General features: G+C 46.0%; 1 protein-coding gene across 1 annotated transcript in view; it reads left to right on the top strand.

Annotated features, from left to right (window-relative positions):
* Positions 1 to 10,024, top strand: part of LOC125445251 (membrane primary amine oxidase-like) — a 32,422-nt gene that overhangs the window by 2,411 nt on the left and 19,987 nt on the right. The gene's annotated exons all lie outside the window — the stretch shown is intronic.

Genomic DNA, 10,024 nt, shown 5'->3' with positions numbered 1-10,024 from the left:
GTAAGTACCTGCATAGTCCACCTTTCGATACGTTGCAGGTAGACTTAAAATCTGATGGAACGATGCTCTCTTTTGCAAAGCATTGCTTTGTGCAACATTTGTCTAGCACAGATGTATGCAGTGGTGGGATCCAAAAATTTTAGTAACAGGTTCCCTCGCCAGCCCCTCCCTCAGCAAAGGGGGCAGAGGCGTACCTAGGCAAACCTGAGCCCTGGGCAAAACCTGAGTTGGATGCCCCCCCCGCAGGCAGCCACCCACCACATTTTTTTTTGCACCAGGTCATTTCTAAATCATCATCCCATTATAGAAAATGCCCCAGCTCACAAATCGGAGCACAGCAATGGTGAAACACACAGGTTCTTTGATAGAGACTGGGGAGATAAAAGGCACAAAAGGCTGAGAATCAACGAATTGCAGTACCTGGAAGGGATTAACCCAGTTCAGGGAGTTACATTATTAGTCGCAATTGCTATATGGAACCTTCGCGTTCAAAGGCAGGATGCCTCTCGGGGAGGCGAGGGCATGGAGGCGGAAAAGCGGACCCAATTAGTAACCCCCTCTCGGCACACACAAATAATGAGTAATCCCCTCTCGGGAACTGGTGAGAACCTGCTGGATCCCGCCTCTGGATGTGTGACCTAAAAAGTTTGTGTAGGAAGAATGTGCACACCTGGATTGCCAACTTCCAGGTGGGGTCTGGAGGTCCCTCAGAATTAGAACTGGTCTCGAGACAACTGAGATCAGCTCCCCTGGAGAAGCAGCTGTGTTGGAGGGTGAAACCTGTGGCGTTCGCTCCCTGCTAAACTCCTTCCTCTCTCCAAACCCCACCCTCCCGAAGCGGTACCTTGCAAATTCCCCATCGCCCAGCTGGCAGCAAAGCCCACGCCACGCAATCCCGGGAATGGGCGCCGTGTGGTTTCCGGGGCTGCACGGCCGTGTCCTAGCAGCGTTCTCTCCTGACGTTTCGCCTGCATCTGTGGCTGGCCTCTTCGGAGGATCTGATGTTGGGAAAGCCTTCGACAATACAATACCAGGAATGATCCAGCACAAGAGATGTTACATTTCTGAAGCTTTGAAAGCCACGGAAAGAGATATTTGTTTTTAAAGAAAAAAACAAATTCTGGGAAAAATGGACATATATGCCGTACTTATCTTCCCAGTAAACCGAAACCTGTTTTGCTTCTTAAAAAAAATGCAGGAAGCATGTTTCATAACTTAGATCTCATATACAATAGTATTGATTGGTATCATTATGGAATTTAAAAGCATAAATGTCTTAATTTTCTACAAGTCAATAGAAAATATCCCAAGATTGTGTTCTTTTTGGGGGGGTGCTGTGTGGTTTCTGGGCTGTATGGCCGTGTTCTAGCAGCATTCTCTCCTGACGTTTCGCCTGCATCTGTGGCTGGCATCTTCAGAGGATCTGATAGTAGGAATGGAAAACCAGGAGATTGGAGTATTATATATATACTGTGAGGATGTCAACAGGTAGACCCCTCCTTGAATAGCAGTAGTGTGGTATGTGAGCTCACAAAGAGTCTGTAGCCTGGGAGTAACAATGAAGATAGGGCATGGTCAATGTGGGTGAATGCATCTGAATAGAAGTATCCTGGTCTTTGTTTCCTTTGATTGCTATTGTCTATAGTTGTCCTGTGTTTGTGTGGAGCTGATCAGTCACTGTCTTGATTCTAGAGTTTTTCAACACTGGCAGCCAAATTCTGTTCATTTTCATGGTTTCTTCCTTCCTGTTGAAGTCGTCCATGTGCTTGTCTGAATTTCAATGGCTTCTCTGTGCAGTCTGACGTAGTGGTTGTCAGAGTGGTCCAGAATTTCTGTGTTTTCAAATAATATTCTGTGTCCAGGTTGGTTTATCAAGTGTTCTGCTATTGCTGATTTTTCTGGCTGAAATAGTCTGCAGTGCCTTTCGTGTTCTTTAATTCGTGTCTGAGCGTTGCGTTTGGTGGTTCCTATGTAACTTATGTAAACTTTTTTAAAAAAATTTATTGATATTTTGGATTGTTACCGATTTATATTATACATCTTTATGTTTCATCCTCCATATCCTTTTACCCCCTTCCCCCCTCCCCCTTCTTCTTTTCTTCTTTAAATGTGCAGCAGCAGGTCCATTCTTTCTAATCTTCTTTTCCAGTTTTCTTCTGTCCAAGATTGTTTTCTAAGACAGAGGAGTCCATCAATAGCCAGAGTGCCAGACCACTCGAGAGGGAGACCCAATTCTGGGAGCACCAGTCCGCTTGGGGGCCCCAGGAAGCTGGAATCGTGATGCAGTCAGCGGTTAGGAAAATGGAGCCATTTAGTCATTTCTACAAGCAGCATTTTCCTAATAAAAGCAGTCTTCCTCCGGGGGGAAAGGGAGAGAGGCGCTGGGCTGTCTTGGCTGACTGTGAGCTGTAGCCACTAGGATTTCGTACATGTGTGAAGTGTTCTGAAGGAGCAGCAGTGGCGTAGGAGGTTAAGAGCTCGTGTATCTAATCTGGAGGAACCGGGTTTGATTCCCCGCTCTGCCGCCTGAGCTGTGGAGGCTTATCTGGGGAATTCAGATTAGCCTGCACACTCCCACACACGCCAGCTGGGTGACCTTGGGCTAGTCACAGCTTTCCGGAGCTCTCTCAGCCCCACCCACCTCACAGGGTGTTTGTTGTGAGGGGGGAAGGGCAAGGAGATTGTCAGCCCCTTTGAGTCTCCTGCAGGAGAGAAAGGGGGGATATAAATCCAAACTCTTCTTCTTCTTCTGGTCCTGAAGGATGCGGGGTGGGACTCTGACGTGTGTGCGTGCTGTCAAGTCGAGACACTTATGGGTGACCTGGTAGGGTTTGACACACCAAAGTTGTTTGCCATTGTCTGCCTCTGCATAGACTGTGAGAGTTCTGAGAGAACTGTGACTGGCCCAGGGTCACTCTGCAGATTTCATGGGGAGGAATGGGGAAGCTGGTTCTCCAGATCAGAGTCCACCACTCTGAATGACGTTACCCCACGGGCTCTTTCAAAGCCAACACCTGTTGCTGTGTGTGCATGAGGAAAAGAAAAACAACCTTCCCACGTTGCAGATTCCTGCACGAGTTAAGAGTGACGTTCTTCTTGACTACAGTTTCTGTTCTCCGAATCTTTGTCCTCAACTCAATACAAAACCCTTTTGATTTTTTGACTATTCTCATACAGCTGTTGTGGTTCTTTGAGAATTACAATTCATTTGGGATTTATTTGCATTTGTATTCCTTTCTAAGAGTTGATCGTTGTAAGTCTTGTGTAATTCAGTTTGTGTAGTATGTTGGGTGATCCAGTCCAAAAGTGGGGGGTGACTGAACGGCCATTGGAGTGGTGCAAGGCCGCACCAACACGTCTGTCCCCCTGGCTGGCGAGGGCAAAACCTGGGGAGGTGGGCAGGCACCGTGGAGTTCCACAGGAGTCAACTAGTTTCTGGCTGCCGCTTCCAGAGTTGTGTCGGCCTAACGTGGAGACCAATTAAGGTGGGGGGTGTTCTGGGAATGTTCCCGGAGGTGGAAGCTGACTAATTCAGGCTTTGGCCCCATGAATTCTGGCAGCAGGGAAGGTGGACTCATGTCACCCTTCTGAGTGGTGTATCGGTAACTTTGTTTTCCCCATGGAGGGCTTTCTGGTGGGCGGGGATGCTCTAGCTCCTCCGGCCTTCTGGAGGCAGCACAGCAGCAACGCTGTTCCCAGCCACCTCGCCAACAGGATCGGGCTGTGTGTGCCGAGAGGGGGTTACTAATTGGGTCTGCTTTTCCGTTAGAAATTCCATTAGGTCCAAAAACCATAAAGTCCTGTTGTTTCCTATGTAGCTGGTTAATGGTTAGGTCTAAAACGTGGGATACTCCTCCCTGTTGGGCTGTTTTAAAAACATGTTTCTAGCACATGGGTAAAGTTCCCTTGTTTAAGGGAAAGCGTCCTTCTTTGGATTCTCGGGAAACAAACATAAGAACATAAGAACAGGCAAGAACAAGCCAGCTGGATCAGACCAAAGTCCATTCAGTCCAGCTCTCATACTGTGAGTGGCCCACCAGGTATGCCTTTGGGAGCTCACATGGTGGATGTGAACGCAATGGCCTTCTCATGCTGTTGCTCCCCATCACCTCCTGTCTAAGGCATTTGCAGTCTCAGACTCAAGAGGGGATCAAGATTGGTAGCCATAAATCAACTCCTCCTCCATAAATCTGTCCAAGCCCCTTTTAAAGCTATCCAGGTTAGTGGCCATCACCACCTCCTGTGGCAGCATATTCCAAACACCAATCACACGCTATGTGAAGAAGTGTTTCCTTTTATTAGTCCCAGTAATTCTTCCCCCCAGCATTTTCAATGAATGTCCCCTGGGACTAGTATTGTGGGAGAAAGAGAGAAAAAATTTCTCTCTGTCAACATTTTTTCGTACCCCATGCATATGAATTTTGTAGACTTCAATCATATCCTCCCTCAGCCGTCTCCTCTCCAAATCCAAAGAGTCCCAAACGCTGCAGCCTCTCCTCATAGGGAAGGTGCTCCAGTCCCTCAATCATCCTTTTGTTGCCCTTCTGTAACTTTTTTCTATCTCCTCACATCCTTTTTGAGATGCGGCAATTCAGAACTGGACACAGTACCTGGCAAGTGCGGTCAATCTGCTTTATATATAAGGGCATGACAATCTCGGTAGCTTCCTATTATCAATTCCTTTTCTAATGATCCCCAGCATAGAGTTTGCCTTTTTCATTGTAGTTGCCATGCATTGAGTTGACATTCCCATGGAACTGCCAGCCAAGACGCCTAAATCCCTTTCCTGGTCTCAGACTGATAGCACTGGACCCCTGTAGCGTGTATGTGAAGTTTGGATTTTTTTGGCCCCTATGTACTTCTCACTTTACATTTTGCTACATTGAACTGCATTTGCCATTTTCCCTGGAGCCCACTCATCTAATTTATCAAGGTCCGCTTGGAGCTCATCGCAATCCTTTGTGGTTCCTACCACCCCACATAATTTGGTATCATCTGCAAACTTGGCTCACTTACCCACCCCCCACTTCCCAGGTCATTTATGAATAGGTTAAAGAGCACTGGTCCTAAAACGGATCCTTGGGGGACACCACTCCCTACATCTCTCCATCATTGTGAGAACTTCCCATTTACACCTACCTCTTTGTTTCCTGTTTCTCAACCAGTTTTTAATCCATAGGAGGACTTCCCCTCTTATTCCTTCTCATTGCTGAGTTTTCTCAACAGTCTCTGATGTGAGACTTTGTCAAAAGCCTTTTGGAAATCCAAGTAGACAATGTCCACCGGTTCACCCTTGTCCACATGCCTGTTTACACCCTCAAAGAACTCTAGTAAGCTTCAGGGCACAGGATTTGCTCTCCTTGCAAAAAGCCATGCTGACTCTTTCTCAGCAGGTCTTGCTTTTTTTCACATAAGTTTTATAATTTTATCTTTAATGATAGATTCTACTAATTTACCAGGAACAGATGTCAAACTGACTGGTCTGTAATTTCCCTGGTCCCCCCCCCTAGATCCTTTCTTAAAGATTGGTGTGACATTGGCCATCTTCCAGTCTTCAGGGATGGAGCCTGATTTCAGGGATAAGTTGCATATTAAAGTGAGAAGATCAGTAATTTCATGCTTGAGCTCTTTAAGAACTCTTGGGTGAATGCACCTGGGCCAGGGGATTTGGTAACATTTAGTCATCAAATGGCTGCTAGAACTTCTTCCTTGTCTACCTATACTATCTTCGCTTAGTTCCTCTGATTCTACTCCTAAGAAGCTTGGTTCAGGTGGTGGAATGTTCCTCACCTCCTCTTGGGTGAAGACCAGATGCAAAGAATTCATTCAGCTTTTCTGCAATCTCCCTGCCATCTTTTAGCACACCCTTTGTTCCCTTTGTCATCTAACGGGCCTACCGCCTCTAAGTTGGCTTCCAGTTTTTGATGTACTTGATGAATGGTTTGTTGTTGGTCTTGATGTTCCTAGCCCTGCGAGCCTCAGAATCGTCTTTTGCCTCCCTACAGCTAACTCGCTTCTCTTTTGCCACCATTTGTGTTCCCTCTCATATTCTTCATCAGCCAAACTGGACTTCCATTTTCTAAAAGACATTTTCTTTTTTCTGATAATTTCCTCAACCTCTCTTGTTAACCATGGTGGCTTTCTTTTGGACCAGGTATGCCTTTTCTAACCTGTGGTGAACACATTCCAGCTGAGCTTTTATTACTGTGTTTTTAACAACCTCCAAGCATCCTGGACAGTTTTGACTCTCTTGATTTTCCCTTTCAGCTTCACATACTATCCCCCTCATCTTTGAGAAATTTCCCTTTCTGATATGTAATGTAACTACATTAGTAGTTGCCATACTTGTTCTCAGATGCTGAGATAATTGAATCTGACAGCACAGTGGTCGCTGTTCCCTATCGGCTCAACAACACTGGACTTCCTGCACCAGGTCCTGGGTCCCATATAGAATTAGATCTAGGATCACCTCTCCCCTGGTTGGTTCCACAACCATCTGCTCTAAGCCACAAGTCATTTAGCATATCCAGGAATGCTCTCTCCTTACTATGACCTGAACATGCATTTTTTCCAGTTTATATGGGGATAGTTAAAATCACCCATTACCACTACATTTTTGTTTTTGTTGGCCTCTCTAATTTCTTTTTCCATCTCAGAATCCTCTTGTGCACTTTGGTCAGGGGGACGATAATATATTCCTAATATTAAACTGTCCTTCACACCTGGTATTGATATCCACAGTGATTCTGTAGGGGAACCAGCTCCCCTTGCATTGTCTATTTTATGTGATACTATGCTCTCTTTGATGTAAAGGGCAACTCCACCCCCAATGCGCCCTGTCCTATCCTTCCTATAGAGCCTGTAGCCTGGTATAACAGCATCCCACTGGTTCTCCTCATTCCACCATGTCTCTGTAATGCCCACTATATCAAAGTCCTCCTTCAAAACTCTGTACTCTAGCTCCCCCATTTTAGGTCGAATGCTTCTACTATTAGCATAGAGACACCTGTATACCCTGTCTCTGTCCTTAACCTGGGATTTATGTGCTTTACCCTCAAGTCTTTTGTAGACACTATCCCTTGTCACATGCACATTGCTATGTTCCTCGGTTGAATGTGGTTGATTTAGAAAAACCTCCCTCTCTGTCTGCATCCCCATAGATACTGTATTCCGAACCGAAGTCACCTCAGCTCCTGTCGGCTTTCCCCCAGTGATCAGTTTAAAAGCTGTTCTGCCACCTTTTTAATGTTGAGCGCCAGCAGCCTGGTTCCTCTTTGGTTAAGATGAAGCCCGTCCCGTTTGTACAGGCCTACCTTGTCCCAAAAGGTTCCCCAGTTCCTGACAAATCTGAAACCCTCTGCCTTACACCACCTTCTCATCCACGCATTGAGACCCTGTATCTCCGCTTGCCTAGCTCGCCCTGCGCGTGGAACGGGTAGCATTTCTGAGAATGCCACCTTGGAGGTCCTGGACTTCAACCTGTTTCCTAGCAGCCTAAATTTAGCTTCCAGAACCTCCCGGCTACATTTCCCAATGTCGTTGGTGCCAATGTGGACCACAACTGCTGACTCCACCCCAGCACTGTCTAAAAGCCTATCTAGACGAAGCGTGACATCCGCAACCTTCGCACCAGGCAGGCAAGTCACCATGCGGTCATCACGCCTCTCACAAACCCAACTCTCTACATTTCTAATGATCGAATCACCCACTACAAGGAGCCCCCCACCTCCCCGAGGGGTATCCTCAGTGCGATAGGATAGCTGATCACCAGTTAAGGAAGGGATCCCATCTAAGGGAGCATCTTCCCCCACCTCAGACTGGCACCCTCCATCCCCAAGGCCTTCATTCTCCAATTAAGTATCTCCAACATTAGTATCTCCATTCTCCAACATTAAGTATTTGAAAGTATTAAGTATTTGACAGGCAGTCAATGAGAGGAGAAGTAGTTGTTTCTGTTGGCAGTAGACAATAGGACTTGCTATGATGAGTTTAAATTATGGACAGAAAGATACCAGCTGGAAATTAGGAACTTTTTTTACAGTACGAGTTTTTTACAGTCACAGAGAAATTATTAATGCCCCGCCCACGAAATGCCCGGCCACGCCCCGTCATGCCCCGCCCAGCCCCATTGGTGCTACGCCACTGTTTGAATCCCACCACCATGGGAACCTGTTTCTAAATTTTTTGGATCCCACCACGGGCCCCAACCCCTCTTTCATGGATCCAAAAAGCCAGACCGACTAATAGCACAAGCGGTGGCTGCCCAGGGGAGTCTCCAGATGTCTTTTTGATAAGCTCTGGCCAAAAATAGAATCCCGCTTTTGTTCCCGGTGAACTCTGCTGGTTCTTCCTGTAGCCTCTTCTCACATTTCCTGGAGTAGCATACCTTGCAGCTGCTGAGGTTCGATGACAAAATAATCCCAGGTTTCGAGTACGTTTCCTATGAGGAAAAGCTACAAGGGTTGGGACACTTTTTCGTTTAGACTCCCAACTCCTTAGCTGTTTCTTGGAGGCGTGGTGCTCTAATCCCATGATGCTCACTGGAACACTTTCCTGCAACTGTTGGATAGTATTTCATAGGCACCCTGAGGCTGAGGCTCAGAGGCAGTGCAAAGTCCTTCCGGAAATATTATTAAGATATATAAAAGTACTGTGATTTATCCATCCATCCATCCATCCATCCATCCATCCATCCATCCATCCATCCATCCATCCATCCATCCATCCATCCATCCATCCATCCATCATCCATCCATCCATCCATCCATCCATCCATCCATCCATCCATCCATCCATCCATCCATCCATCCATCCATCCATCCATCATCCATCCATCCATCCATCCATCCATCCATCCATCCATCCATCCATCCATCCATCCATCCATCCATCGGTTGATTGATTGTTTAGATTTGTAGACCGCCCCATCCCCAAGGGGCTCTGGGCGGTGCACAACAATATATATCCAGTTTATAACAAAGTAAACGATTATTACATGTACTAAAATCCATTAAAACCATTAAAACAGTGGTCAATACAATAATAACAGGGGTCCCATAACCGAATTTATTAAAAAGCCTCCCCATCTTCTCGATCATTCCTTCTCTAATATTGCTCGGCATGGAATTTGCCCTTTTTATTGCTGCCACACGTCAAATGGAGAGTACGTGAGCATGCGCAAAGGCCTGTCACTATAAGCCGGGTTTGTGCCTCTGGTTTATTTCTAACGCCCAAATGGAAATAAAACTGCACCTCTACCAGAAGAGGGCATCACGGAAGCATCTGAAATGCCAGCCCACAGCTTCACTCACCCACTGTTTTCCAGTGGAATAAAATAGCTTCTTGGCTACAAAATAAGATGCCACAGTAACCCAGGCTGGCTTCAGACGTCCTCCCTAGTTCAGCCTCGGGAGATGTAGCACAGGCAGGGCCTTCCTGTTTTGTTGAGATGTTTTAAATTATAATCATAAACAGATACAAGTTCAAAGAAAACAAATGCAAGTGTGGTGACTTAATTTTGTCAAGCACAAGAAAATACATTTTGCTGAACATAAGCAACATCGCTGCCACGCCAGCCTAATAAAAGTGTTCTATTTCTTATTAAAATGCTACTATACAGCTGGTCTTTGATATGAACATATCGTTTATGATGTTTTAAGCCACTGTATTTAATCATACAAGTTATATGAGAGCAATTCACTGGGCACCAAGCACTTCAGAAGCTTACTTTAGTTGGAAGAAATGAAACTCATGGGGCAGCCTGACACTGAGGCCCCTTCCGCACACGCAAAATAATGCGTTTTCAAACCACTTTCACAGCTGTTTGCAAGTGGATTTTGCTATTCTGCTCAGCTTCAAAGAGCACTGAAAGCAGTTTGAAAGTGCATTATTCTGCATGTGCGGAATGAGCCTGAGTTTTTCAGATGGTTTGGGAAAACAGGGTAAGGAATTAGCAGAAGCTCACAAATACAGATAAAGGTAAAATAGAAACCAGTAGTTGTTATAGAAACCTTTTACGCAAGGT

The sequence above is a fragment of the Sphaerodactylus townsendi genome, linkage group LG15 (genome assembly GCF_021028975.2).
Source record: "Sphaerodactylus townsendi isolate TG3544 linkage group LG15, MPM_Stown_v2.3, whole genome shotgun sequence".
NCBI lineage: Eukaryota > Metazoa > Chordata > Lepidosauria > Squamata > Sphaerodactylidae > Sphaerodactylus > Sphaerodactylus townsendi.
This window is presented reverse-complemented; position numbering and strand designations above follow the sequence as displayed.